The 15,267-nt window shown below is 46.6% G+C and overlaps 1 protein-coding gene across 1 annotated transcript in view; it reads right to left on the bottom strand.

Annotated features, from left to right (window-relative positions):
* LOC126195669 (putative neural-cadherin 2) overlaps window positions 1–15,267 on the bottom strand; it is a 119,957-nt gene that overhangs the window by 68,407 nt on the left and 36,283 nt on the right. The gene's annotated exons all lie outside the window — the stretch shown is intronic.

Genomic DNA, 15,267 nt, shown 5'->3' on the forward strand with positions numbered 1-15,267 from the left:
TCACGCGGTTCCAGACTGAAGCGCCTAGAACCGCACGGCCACACCGGCCGGCCGGCCGTACATCCAGAGTAGGTATACGAATCAGGCGAAGTCGCCGTGAGCATTGAGGCAATCGTCCCAAAGACGTACCAGGTTGAAGAGAACCCATTTGGGAAAACACTGTGTCCTGTTGAACTGTCCGTAACATCCTCGTCCGACAGGAATCGTCCACCCCTCAAGGCCCTTTCTAAAGGACCGAAGGCGTGATAATATCGCATGGGGAAGGGTAGGGCTATAGAACGGGTATCCGAGTGTCTCCCACTTGAGTTGCCATTTGCCATACTTGGACGTGCGTTATCATGAAGCAGCATCACCTCTTGTCGCGCTTGCCGGCCGGAGTAGCCGTGAGGTTCTGGGCGCTACAGTCTGGAGCCGAGCGACCACTACGGTCGCAGGTTCGAATCCTGCCTCGGGCATGGATGTGTGTGATGTCCTTAGGTTAGTTAAGTTTAATTAGTTCTAAGTTCTAGGCGACTGATGACCTCTGAAGTTAAGTCACATAGTGCTCACAAGGGAACCTCCCCATCGCACCCCCCTCAGATTTAGTTATAAGTTGGCACAGTGGATAGGCCTTGAGAAACTGAACACAGATCAATCGAGAAAACAGGAAGAAGTTGTGTGGAACTATGAAAAAAATAAGCAAAATATACAAACTGAGTAGTCAATGGGCAACATAGGCAACGTCAAGGACAGTTTAGTGTCTGTGTTTTGCGACCGCACCGCAAAACCGTGCGATTAGTAGACGAAAGGGCGTGCCTCTCCAATGGGAACCGAAAACATTTGATCGCAAGGTCATAGGTCAACTGATTCCTCCACAGGAAAACACGTCTGATATATTCTATACGACACTGGTGACGGCATGTGCGTCACATGACAGGAATATGTTGTCGACCCACCTAACTTGTACACTTGGCGAATGGGTAAAAAGATTCTTCTACCTTGTCCGATTTAGGTTTTTTTGTGGATGTGATAATCACTCCCAAAAAAGTCATGAAAACATAAGAGTTTGTCACATAAACTGGAAATAAGAAATTAAACTTTTCACTCGAGGGAAGACTTGAACCACGGACGTCACATAAACTGAAAATAAAAAATTAAACTTTTCACTCGAGGGAAGACTTGAACAACGGACCTCTCGTTTCGCATCTGCTCACGCTAACCACTTTTTTTTTTTTAAATATGCCTCTGAACTTTTTATAAAAAAAAGTAAAAGGAGAAAGGAAAGGGTATAATAATTTACTATATTTTATTTGTTGTTCATTTTGTTCTTATTTTGTTCTTGTGTATTTATCTGGATTCGAACGCAGGTCTCCTGCCCACTTTTTTTAAAATCTTTTTTTATTTATATAGATATCAATGTGCGAACAGTCATAGTTAATCAAGCCTGGAAAACTAAAACAGAATGAAGACGCCATCGAAGATGTGAAACATAAATAACATGAAAAGAAAGCTACCACGTCGTAGTTAGGCTTCCCAGCGACTGCGCCCACTGATAAAGATTGTTCAATATATGCTCGTTTGCAGTTCGTTCTGACCTCATTTGCCACTGCCTGGAACATTCCAGCTGCACGGCGGGCTGTGAAAGCCACTCCATAGGTAGTTTGCGAAGCACTGTCGATATCTGTTATGGCCGGAAATAGCGTGATGTCTTTCTTGCAAATAGAGCCAGAAGTAAAGGAAATTCTTGTGTCCGTCACGACAGAGGTAATGGACCGCATGTCCACGTATCCAGGTGATGGAGTTGGTTCGAGTCTTGGGGTAAAATGTCTCACCCGGAAACAATAACGTGCGTGCAGATATATGCTCCGGCCTAACTCGCAAGAGATAAGCCAGCATCTGCCGCACTAGGTGCCAAACCGGTTCCGTCTCTCCACAGCTGAGGCGGTGCTCGTCAGAATCTACTGTATTACAACCCACACAATTGGGAGATTCTGCCATGTGGATATTGTAGAGACGTTCTTGCGTCACCAGCTTCCCATTAACGACTACGTACCATTGGGAAACAACATCGGAATCAAGCATGGCATCGTGTACAGTCTTCCACACCACGCGCCACCGTACGTCAGGATATTTTAGTTCGACCACATTTAGGGGGCGGCGTTGCAGCATGTCATGATATAGGCGTCGAGTTGTGGCCATTTGTGGTGTTGTGAGCGTGACACTGCAATAACTTTGTTCTAAATAGAAACGTCCTATATAAAAGAGGGGCGCTGTGATGTCCTGTAGTGGCACCGGCGCTCTTAGTGAAGCAGGTCGTAGCGCCGTCAGAAGCAGACTCGTGAGGCTCGTAGGACAACGGCGCAGCAGACATAAATGTGAGCTAACATAGAGGGCAATGGCCCTATCATGGACGTTAACTAGGCCGAGGCCACCTTTTTCCTTGGGGAGGGTAAGAGATACGTATCTGATCTTCAGTAACATACCAGCGGTGACGAAGTATCCCAGCGCTGCCATAATGCTACAAGCCAAGGGTTTCGGAATGGGTAGCGTTTGGGCGACATGCGGTATGCGGGACGCAAGGTATACATTGGCATAATACGCCCGCTGAACGATGTTGAGGGATCGCAAGCGCTGATTTGCAATTCCGGCCCTAATTTGGTTAAGAAGGCGTCGATAATTGAGCGTCGTCGCGCGTCGCATGTCGTTCATGAAATCTAAGCCCAAGCAGCGGACAGTATCACTGAAGCGTAAGGGGGCAATGTGTTCCTGCGGTAGCCCCATTCCCGATGCTCAAGGCGACAGACTTGTCAACGTTGATTTGGCTACCAGAATCTGTACCGTAGGTTGCAATCCAGTTCAACGCCGCGGCCATATCGTCAGCTTCTCGTATGACTATCATCAAATCATCCGCATATGCGGTGCAGCGATAGATGGAGCCGCCGAACTGTATCCCAGTGAGCCTGTCTCGGAGACCACACAACAAAGGTTCTAAGGCCAGTGCAAATAACAATGTTGATAATGGACATCCCTGTCGTACTGATCGGCGGATTGGCATGGGTGACGTCAGTCTTCCATTAACAAGAACTCGAGAAGTAGCCCCATGCAGAAGGCGTGTCAACACTCTGATAAAGGGGTCGGGGTATTCCATGCGCCTCAGAACGGCCGCGAGGAAAGTGTGGCCCACACGGTCAAAAGCCTGGCTAAAGTCGATAGACGCCAGCGCTGCCGGCAAACGTCTCACCCGTGCAAGGGAGATGTGATCTCTGTAACGACATAACGCAGTTCTGATGTTGTTGGGTCCCCCCAAGGACGTCTGATCGCCGGACAAGACGTGCAATAGTGTGCCGCGAAGACGTTCTGATAGCAGCCTCGAAAAGATCTTGAAGTCGCTGTTCAATAACGTTAAGGGGCGATAATCGCGGACATGATTCCGTCCCTTCGGCTTATGGATGGGGACAATCAGTCCTTCCAAGAACGGTGCAGGCAACGGTATACCCGGGGACATCAATTCCTGACAAATTTCAACCCAACACGGTACCAACAGTTGTTTAAATGCTCGATAGAACTCTAATGGTAATCCATCGATTCCTGGTGATTTATGGGGAGCACCTTTACCAATGGCGTCGAGCACTTCCTCTTCTGTCACTTCTCCCAGTAAAGTCGGTACCATGTCTGGTGGAACTGTACCGTGGACATGTGCTGAAACGGTGTCTACCGTCGCCATATCAGGGAGCACTGCTGAATAAAGTTGAGCGTAATGCCCATAGAAGGCTTCTGCTATATCTGCTTGTTCTGCCACGTGCCGTCCGTCGCCCGTTATCATGTCGGTTACCAGTGCCCTACGGCGCCTCCTGCGTTCTAGGAGCACGTGGTGCATAGATGGCCTTTCTGATTGTATCATGTCTGGAGCACGCGACCGTATAACAGCGCCTTGTACATGATGGCGTGCTAAGGAGACGAGCTGCGCTTTCGCACGACTGACTATGATCTGACTGTCAGGTGAGGGCTCCATAGCAAGACATTCCCGTAGGACGGTGTACTAAAAGTTTTCCGTGCTCCTCCTCCATGCAGCCGCTTCCCGGCCGTAAGCCATGAAGGTGCGCCTAAGAGCAGGCTTCGCACATTCAATCCACCAACTGAGGGTCGATCGGTAATGGCCACGACGCTGTAAGGACGCGTTTCACGACTCTTCGATAGCACGTTTACATGCCGGCTCGTCCAGATGGGCGACGTTCAGTTTCCAGGGGGGCCTACTGCGCCACACACGTGCAGGTTGGAGGGCAATGGTGCAAATATAGGCTGTGTGGTCGGTGAATGCAGTGGGCCAGAGCTCTGCTCCTCTCGTCGCCGTCGAAAGGGTGCTTGTGACGTAAATCCTGTCTAACGACTTGATGAATGGCTTGTATAATGGGTGTAACCAGGAGCTGGGCCATCGATGTGGCGCCACGTGTCAATCAGGTGGAGGTCACGCACTAGCATTTCCAATTCCGCACACGGGACGTGATGTGGCTGCTGGTCAGACGGAGATAATGTACAGTTAAAATCTCCTCCGATCACCATATCATCTATGCGGCCCATAAGTAGACGCGTAATATCTTCCGAAAAAAAGCGGGCTCTCCGTCTCCCTGATCCTGAAGGGGCATATACATTGATGGGTCGTACACCGTTGACAGTTACTGCCATGGCTCTTGCACTCGGTAAGTACAGTATGTCCGTAGCCGCCAAACCGTCCCGTAGCAGAACAGCCACACCACAATCGGTAGAAGAGGCGTGGGAGATGTGGGCGGTATATCCGTAGAAGTCGGGGAAACTAGCGACACACACTTCCTGTAAGAGGGCCACGTCGATGTCCGCCGCATCAAGCATGCGTTGTAGCATTGTCAGTTTGTGTGGTGCCATTATCGCGTTGATATTGATTGTGGCAAGGCGAAAGGTGTGCTGCCTAGCCTCTTCACCTAGGGTAGACGCCATGGCAATCAAAGCTAACCGCAACAGATGCCGGACCCACCAAACCCGTTACAAATTATGAGTCTTTCACGCTAGGAGTGGCATCCCCAATGCCACCCCCTCCTCTGTCACCCGTGCCCGCTTCAGGAAGTTCCTCAACATCGTCCGACCACAATGGGTGCAACACGATGCTGTGTAGCTGATCTGCACCTAAATCTCTCTCACGTACGTCGTCTTTGGTAGAGGTAGACGGAGCGCCATCCATCGACGCGACCTGCTGCGTTTGTGGTGCAAGAAGTAACTGGGCACTCGTAGTATGGGCAAGTGAACAGTCTACACCACTTAGATCCTCAGCAGGCGCAGCATCCATGCCGTCTGATGAGATGTCACCTTCTTGACCGGCCGTGTGTAGAAGGCAATCGTCAGAAGGGGTCCGCCGACGTCGCTTGCGTCGTCGAGGCGAACGTTGCTTTCGAACGTGGACATCCGTATCCGAATGTGGGAGGCAATCCAGCGTCGAATCACCTTCCGCTAGGAAATTCGCTGTCGGGACAATGTTCGCGTCCACGTCCATCGCGTTCTGAATGTTATGTTGCGTCTGGAGTCCGTGGGACTGTTGCTGCTGTTGTTGCTGCGGAGGGGGCGACATATGGGTTGGCACCGAGGGTCCTTCCTCTTCCTCCCTTGGGACTTCTGACGTCGATGGATGTGTCTGATCGCCCGTTTCGTCCTCAACTATGGTGCGCATCGTCGACTGAGCGTACGTGAGGGGCAAGATTGTCGTCCCCGTCGGGGAAACGGAGTCTCCCACTGGTATCTGCGTGATTCTACGTTGTAAGCAGCTCGATCGAACATGGCCTTCCTGCCCACATCCGGAACAGGTACGCGGTTGACCGTCGTACATGATGATTGCACGACAGCCACCGTTGTTCAAATAGGACGGCACATGTTTCTTGAACTCAAGTTTAATTTGGCGCACACCATTGTAGACCTTATACGTCGAGAAAGTTTGCCACTTTTCTGCAACGTGGCTGATAACATTGCCATATGGTCGGAAGGCGTCCTTGACAACTTCCTCTGGGACCTCGAAGGGGAGCTCAAAAACCGTTACAGTCCTTTGGCCCATGCCTGCATGATCCACCGTCACTGCACCGATATGCCCGTCAGAATGTTTGAATCTGAGAGAGTTCGAGTATTTAGAAACCACTGTCGCGCAGACCTCTGCACTGGTCTTTTTAACATAAACCGCGCTCGCCGTTATAGAAAAATGTATTCCGACGACAGTCGCCGGATCTAAACGTAGATCGTCGCGTATGATCTGTTGTATTTCATAGGCTCGAGGACGCGCGTGATCTGGTTGGAAAGTAATTTTGATCGCATCGTGGCGCCATGTGTGTGCCATAGTCGCACTGAACTTGGAACAAATACAACTCGCGCCGCGAGAAGGTAAACACAAGCAAGCGCTCACGGTCGCGCACGGCGGGGCGCAGCGGACGTCCTCGCCCCACTGCAGCCGAAAGCAGACTGCTAGCCACTGGACCACGGCGCTCCTAAGCTCATACTGTCCTTGATGTAGCCTATCTTGCGCATGGACTACTCAGTTTGTATATTTTGCTTATTTTTTCCATAGTTCCATACAACTTCTTCCTGTTTTCTCGATTGGTCTGTGTTCAGTTTTTCAAGGTCTATCCACTGTGCCAACTTATAACTAAATCTGAGGGGGGTGCGATGGGGAGGTTCCCTTGTCAGAGACATTTGAACAATTTTTTTTCTTGTCGCGCACCATTCTACAGCGATGGTTTTTGACAGACATGCTGCCGCTACACATTCTTCATTCCCCGATGGGTTTTTCAGTATTTGTCCTTTACCAGCCAAGAAAAGAATAACAGTACGTTGATCTTGTTTCGACGCATTTGGTAATAACGTTGTCGTTTATCACACTAATGTTGGAAAGACATGAACGCCAAACTAATCCCTTGCCTACGTGTCGATGCTTATATACCCACATCGAAGTATGCTGTAAGTACATTGCATATACGCTGTAGCTACGCCTTCAAATGAAAAATTTTAGTCGCCCCATATACATGAATTGTCTACTTATATTATGAAGTTACGGCTGAGCTATCGCCATACAGCTGTGGATGTCAGAATAGCCTTTACTGGATGATCTTACCGATAATCTCTTCTCATAGGATCTCGTGAATTTAATTACTGGTGCTGCACAATGGATAATTCAATGAACTGAATTAAATAAACACATGTAGCCCTAACGAACATGAAACTCGGGTGCTGTAGCTCACAAAGATGATAAAAATAGGAAGTTCATCCAAGTAGTGACTGAAACGAATTGATTACAAGTCCCTGTAGATTTAAGATTAAACACAAAGTGCACAGATAACAAAGAATAGTTATATTCATGAAATGTCAACACAGGTTCCTATTGAATTAAAGCATCAATGCCTCGGAAAGGGCCAGATAATGCATCTGGAATGCAAAGCTAGAGCCACCATAACGTTTTGGGAAGCAACAAAGTCGCACAGTGATTGCCGATTATTAATCAAGAAGGAAGGAAAGAAAAAAAAACGAATCACGCATACACCTACTACCTAGACTGAATGCATGCTGAGGATTTGAGTGCTAATAAGCGTGCTTCAAGTTTAAGAGTAAAAGTCCTACCATTAATTGAAGTCTTCGCGTGCCTGCTAGAAGTCAGTTCGCAAACGCTGCTGTTGCTCACCATACTTAGAATTACCAGTGGCGGCGAGTGGCTGTTGTGGTGGCTGCAAAATCTGTGTCATTTGTCCTGCATTGAAGCGGCTCTCCCTCAGAGCCTGGAAATGAAGTCGCTCTGTCGCGTGCGGGGATCAAGGTGTTCTCTACTGAGTGCTCCCAGCAAGAATTGCACTTTTGTTCTTCCTTTATGGGAAGATGCATGTGCATGATTTTGATCGCCAATAATAGTGGTTCTCCCAAGTGTCAACGAATCACATATGTTCTAATAAGGCAGCAGTGTCTGTTCCTTACTCAGTTTTTATATGATTAACCAGTAATGGGGATTTTGACTATTGGAGCTCAGAAACAGGCAGCCTCAGACTCCCACGGTCTGTCCTGTTTCGTGTTCCAGCCAATCAGACGTCCTCTACATACGCATAGGTGGGCGCCTTTCTCCCACTCCAGAATTTAGCTGATGGTTGCTGCTCTTAGGTTTGTGAGCAAGAGTTACCTTGGTAGCAAACTGATAGTAGCTGTTGCCATGCTCCAAGAAAAAAAGTGGATGATGACCTCTCCTCATTGCACTTCATGGATCTTATCTCTGAACTGTCCCTTGGCCAGCATTTCATAGAATACGGGACTCCTGTAAGGTTCAGTTTTTATCGATTCTGCTTGGCCTGTCACTGTGAACTTGTGGCTTAACGTCGGGTCACGCCCATGGCACCAGTGGACACGCCATTTATACGTCTTTTACTGCTCGATGGCCTCCCATCACTTAGGATGCAAATTCTCTTGACACCCGAAACAGCATAGACGGCGCCTGTATGGCTGGCCCTGCCGACACACAATACACTGGGTTTAGCGTTTTCCTACCTGGCCTCTCGCTTCCCCCGGTGCTGACAGTACGTGCCTTTTGAAAAAGACCCGTGGCCCCATCGGGAGTAATGATCCGACCCTGGCCATCTCTGCTCTGCTAGACTTCCATCAACAAACACTCAATAAGACTGTCAACTGCTTATTCAAAGAATCGTCCAGAAGAAAAAATTAACATGGAATGTTTCTAGTTGGATATTCCAATCAATAACGTTTACTTTCTCTATAATCGTGCTTTCATTTCTCGATAAAAATTGATTTAGATTAGACGGGTTAACCAATTTAATGGATCCTGACTATGACGCACTGCAGTTCTGATAAAAATGGTCGTGTATCAGTATGTGAGTGACAGTGATATCAGGCCTCGCACTGGCTGAGAGAGTGGCAGAGTCGAGCACATGATGGACACTGTGGACACGTTCAAAACATAAACACTCATCTGAATAGGATCGACCAAAAAAGAGTTAGTATTAACTCCTCTTCTAATTAACCTTTATACACTCCTGGAAATTGAAATAAGAACACCGTGAATTCATTGTCCCAGGAAGGGGAAACTTTATTGACACATTCCTGGGGTCAGATACATCACATGATCACACTGACAGAACCACAGGCACATAGACACAGGCAACAGAGCATGCACAATGTCGGCACTAGTACAGTGTATATCCACCTTTCGCAGCAATGCAGGCTGCTATTCTCCCATGGAGACGATCGTAGAGATGCTGGATGTAGTCCTGTGGAACGGCTTGCCATGCCATTTCCACCTGGCGCCTCAGTTGGACCAGCGTTCGTGCTGGACGTGCAGACCGCGTGAGACGACGCTTCATCCAGTCCCAAACATGCTCAATGGGGGACAGATCCGGAGATCTTGCTGGCCAGGGTAGTTGACTTACACCTTCTAGAGCACGTTGGGTGGCACGGGATACATGCGGACGTGCATTGTCCTGTTGGAACAGCAAGTTCCCTTGCCGGTCTAGGAATGGTAGAACGATGGGTTCGATGACGGTTTGGGTGTACCGTGCACTATTCAGTGTCCCCTCGACGATCACCAGTGGTGTACGGCCAGTGTAGGAGATCGCTCCCCACACCATGATGCCGGGTGTTGGCCCTGTGTGCCTCGGTCGTATGCAGTCCTGATTGTGGCGCTCACCTGCACGGCGCCAAACACGCATACGACCATCATTGGCACCAAGGCAGAAGCGACTCTCATCGCTGAAGACGACACGTCTCCATTCGTCCCTCCATTCACGCCTGTCGCGACACCACTGGAGGCGGGCTGCACGATGTTGGGGCGTGAGCGGAAGACGGCCTAACGGTGTGCGGGACCGTAGCCCAGCTTCATGGAGACGGTTGCGAATGGTCCTCGCCGATACCCCAGGAGCAACAGTGTCCCTAATTTGCTGGGAAGTGGCGGTGCGGTCCCCTACGGCACTGCGTACGATCCTACGGTCTTGGCGTGCATCCGTGCGTCGCTGCGGTCCGGTCCCAGGTCGACGGGCACGTGCACCTTCCGCCGACCACTGGCGACAACATCGATGTACTGTGGAGACCTCACGCCCCACGTGTTGAGCAATTCGGCGGTACGTCCACCCGGCCTCCCGCATGCCCACTATACGCCCTCGCTCAAAGTCCGTCAACTGCACATACGGTTCACGTCCACGCTGTCGCGGCATGCTACCAGTGTTAAAGACTGCGATGGAGCTCCGTATGCCACGGCAAACTGGCTGACACGGACGGCGGCGGTGCACAAATGCTGCGCAGCTAGCGCCATTCGACGGCCAACACCGCGGTTCCTGGTGTGTCCGCTGTGCCGTGCATGTGATCATTGCTTGTACAGCCCTCTCGCAGTGTCCGGAGCAAGTATGGTGGGTCTGACACACTGGTGTCAATGTGTTCTTTTTTCCATTTCCAGGAGTGTATTTATTACATTGGCGGCTCAGTGGTAAAGTGTCGTACTACGTATCCAAAGGCTGTGGGTTTGATGCCTGATCAGACCTAGGATTATTAAACAAAGCTCCGTCCGAACAGGCCTCAGAAGGCCCAACGGTACCGACCGACCACGGTGTCATCCTCAGCCAATAGGTGTTACTGGAAATAGATATGGAGGCGTATGTGGTCAGCATATCGCTCTCTCAGCCATTCTCAGTTTTCGCGAGTGGAGCTGCTACTTCTCAATCGGATAGCTCCGCAATTAAACTCACAACGGCGAAGTGCACCACACTTGACAACAGCACTTGACAGACCCAGATGTCACACATCCAAGTGCTAGCCAAACCGGACAGCGCTTTACTTCGGTGATCTGACGGAACTGGCACTACAACTGGAGCAAGACCTGTTGGCTCTTGCATTATTAACTGTCACTTATAACTCTGGTTATGCACGTAAGTGAAAAATGCCCAGTGCACTGTGGTTGGAAGTCCACGTTAAACTGTGTAATGGCCTAATCACGTAATTTATTTCCTGCTGAAATACTAATTTTAAATATTAGCCGAGGAAAATGAATGTTAAACTGTTGCTGACTGATTGGAGAAGAGCTATAAGGGAGGGAAACATTTCATTAATAATTTTGAAAAGAAAGTTTCGTATAATCCATAAATTACGTTCTAGCCACCATCCATCTTCGCATTCCAGGGAATCCAATAACTGGAGGCTGGTGTGGAACAAGCTGATGAGCGGAATAATGATTTAAGAGACACGACATCTATGATACGTTGTTGTCTCTCAAGAACCGAAGAAAATCGTTAGACTGAATTATACTGGGTGCATCAAAAAGGACTTTATAAGTTTGAAAATTCGTACAAACGGCTTACAGACTTAGTCTTGGCGTCATCTTGAAGATAATTAGGTAAAGTTTTGATTCACGTGGTATGCTAGTACAGAATCAGCTCACCATGGTGTATTTTCGTTTCAAGAGTTGAAGTAAGCGACAATTTTCATACAGAGTTTGGTAAAGATTTTCCCAGTAGGCCTACTATTTATGAGTGACCTAAGTGTTTTATTGAAATTGGATATTCGGTAATATATAGTATCCTCAGGTCGTCCCCATGCATCTGATGACGACTTAGAGCAAGTGAGACGAAGCTTTGTGAACAGTCCTAAATAATCGACACGGCGTGCATCTCGAGTCCTGAGCACCAAACATACGACTGTTTGGCGCGTGTTTGCATTTCAAACCATACAAGTATACAATGGTGCAAGAACGAAAATACACTGACAGAATTGGTTGTAAGGACTTTTATGTCGGAATGTCGGATGGACGAAAATTAAGATTTCATTTGGTAGATTATGTTTAGTGACGAGAAGACTTACCATTTTAGTGGTAAAGTTAATAAACACAACTGTAGGATTTGGGGCACTGAAAATCCACGAAAATCACTGCAATGTCAACGGGACAGTCCAAAGTTGAAAGGTTCAAATGGTTCAAATGGCTCTGAGCACTATGGGACTTAACATCTATGGTCATCAGTCCCCAAGTTGAAAGGGTTTCGTGCACTGAGCAAGAGCAAATTTCACAAATCTTTCTTTTCCAAGAGAGCTATCAATGGAATAACGTATTTAGATATATTGGAAAACTTTTTAATTTCCAGATTGACGTTGATGACCAAGAACGCAGCATATTACGAAAGATGGCATATCACACACTACCTTTTCCACGTCCAAGATTTCCTGAATGTCCAGGTAAGTACATGGAACGTCGTGTGCCAAGTGCATGTCCCACATGTTTACCGTACCTGACATCTACTAATTTTTTTTCTTTTGAGGGTTCGTAAAGGATAGTTCGTAAAGGATACCATGTTTGTTCCATTCTTATCGCCCTCTCTACCTCAGTTCCGAGCTGGACCCTACCTCTCAACTGAACAAGTCACGCCTGATATTGCTGCAACAAGTTTTGCACCAAATGGACTATAGATGGGACGTGTGCCACATAACCAATGGAAGTCTCACTGAATCTGTTTAGGTGTAAGGTGAAAAATGATACATTTAGCTATAAAATGACAAAACCATATGAACAAATGAATATGAGTTGTCAAAGTTGTAAAGTCCTTTTTGACACACCCGCTTGCGTTGTATTCGTTCTGCACTGGCCAATTTATAGTTGCACCAGAGCTATTGCAGTTATCTTCTACTATTGTTCTCAGATTGTTACGAATTGATTATTACAACGTGCAGTGGCTCTATTATTTTATTTGGAGAATATACTGATATTTTAGTTCAGTGAACAATCGTTTCATTTTGCATAGTGAACTGCAACGAAAATACTTTCCTTTTGTTTTCAGTAATTTATTACAGTGTGCAGTTTTTTAATTGCCGTGAGAAGCTTAGATAATTATTAATTGTTTGTTTTGTCATTTTGTATTTCGTAGTTGTTAGCGGCGGTCAGAGCGGTGAAACATTTTTCAATGCAACCAGTTGCAAATCCTTGGTCCGTATATACGACTTTTATTCTGATAAATTAATTTTCCCAGTGCAATCATTAATTTGGGTCGTATATAGCTTTGGTTCACCAGAATAGAATAACTTTAGCGCTTGGGACTGAATAAAATTTAAATTAAATTCGTTTTTATAAAGGAAGGAAGCTTCCACAAATGTAGTTATCCGTATAACTGGCCGGGTAAGTCGGTTCAAACATTGGAGGCTGGCGATGTGTGAAAATCCTATACCCTCACACATAGTATCTTTTACTGTTTATAGAGATTTCTAAACTTACTTTTTGGTTCGCTGCATATTGAGTATCTAGATAGTCAATCTGCATCAGACGATGAAGGTGTGTTCAGCAGTAAGAATAATCTTTGCTTGCTGGTAGTGTTTTTTGAATTCTCGTTGTTGTAGTGTTAAGCACGCGCTGGATGTAATTTTTGAATCGGCGTCAGTTGATTGACATCGTTCTTGGGATGACGAAATGTTGAAACGTGTATGTTTAGATCTAACGAGAGTTAAATTACATCCATCTCGAGACTACGTTATTTCCTAAAAACATTCAACGGCACACTGTGCTGCTATCTTCAGGTCTTAAAAATCTTTTTGTCATGAAACATCTTTATTTTATTGTGGACCACAGGCCAAGTCGTCACGTAGATGAATATCAGCACATCATAAAACGCTTGTCATGAATAAAATATTTAAAAACATAAAGCATCTAGTGCAAATGACCATGTCAGAATGACCTGTACTGGATGATCTTACCAGTATACGGATCACTCCCCATACAATCATGTGAATTTAATTACTAGTGTTGCACTTGGTCATGACCATTTGTGCAAAGTACTTTACGTTTTTAAATATTTTAGTCATGACAAACCTCTTATAATGTGTTGATTTTTATCCTTATGACAGTTTTGCTTGAAGTCTAACGTAAAATGAAAACTTTCATAACAAAAATATTCTTTGAGACCTAAAAAGGATAGCAATGCCTGTCGAAACTAGTTGTTTCAAATAAATATATATTTATGCGATCTCCTATGTTAAACGTTTTCACCAAGTAATACACATAGTTCGTTCTGTCTTCTCAAAATGAGATAAACTGGATCAAGACTATGTTCTGTTTAATTACTCAATCCACATTACAGTATCTCTGAGGTTTCAGTGTGAAGAAACTGTGAGTGTGTGTTGTGGTATGGGACTTTTCTGAATCAAAGTATAGCTTGATCTGGTTTTCAGGGACGGAACAATTCTAACTATCAATAATACAGCTTGTGATCCGTCATTAAGTGTTGTCAATTAAATATTTTCTTGTACGGTTCGTAATAAGAAGAAGACAGAAGTCTGGAATAATGCAGCGAGCGATGCGCGAAGCATTCAGTCGCTACCACCGTCATACCTTAGCAAAAGATCTCGCTGAAAACCCAAGGAAATTCTGGTCTTACGTAAAATCGTTAAGCGGATCGAAGGCTTCCATCCAGTCACTCACTGATCAGTCTGGCCTGGCAACGGAAGACAGCAAAACGAAAGCTGAAATTTTAAATTTAGTTTTTGAGAAATCTTTAACGCAGGAGGATCGTACAACATACCGCCGTTTGAGTCTCGTACAGATTCCCGTATGGAGGACATAGTGATGGACATCCCTGGGGTTGTGAAGCAGCTGAACGGGTTGAAAATAAATAAATCGCCAGGTCCTGATGGGATTCCAGTTCGGTTTTACAGAGAGTACTCTACTGCAATGGCTCCTTACTTAGCTCGCATTTATTGCGAATTTCTTGCCCAACTTAAAGTCCCGAGTGACAGGGAAAAAGCGCAGGTGACGCCTGTATATAAGAAGGATAGAAGGACGGATCCTCAAAATTACAGACCAATATCCTTAACATCGGTTTGTTGCAAGATTCTCGAACATATTCTCAGTTCGAATATAATGAATTTCCTTGAGACAGATAAGTTTCTGTCCATGCATCAGCATGGCTTTAGAAAGCATCGCTCCTGCGAAACGCAACTCGCCCTTTTTCACATGATATCTTGCGAACCATGGATGAAGGGTATCAGACGGATGCCATATTCCTTGACTTCCGGAAAGCTTTTGACTCGGTGCCCCACTGCAGACTCCTAACTAAGGTATGAGCATATGGGATTTGTTCCCAAGTATGGGAGTGGCTCGAAGACTTCTTAAGTAATAGAACCCAGTACGTTGTTCTCGATGGTAAATGTTCATCGGAGGTGAGGGTATCATCTGGAGTGCCCGAGGGAAGTGTGGTAGGCCTCCAATTGTCTTCTATCTACATAAATGATCTTTTGGATAGGGTGGATAGCAATGTACGGCTGTTT

The sequence above is a fragment of the Schistocerca nitens genome, chromosome 7 (genome assembly GCF_023898315.1).
Source record: "Schistocerca nitens isolate TAMUIC-IGC-003100 chromosome 7, iqSchNite1.1, whole genome shotgun sequence".
In the NCBI taxonomy this organism is placed as follows: Eukaryota; Metazoa; Arthropoda; class Insecta; order Orthoptera; family Acrididae; genus Schistocerca; species Schistocerca nitens.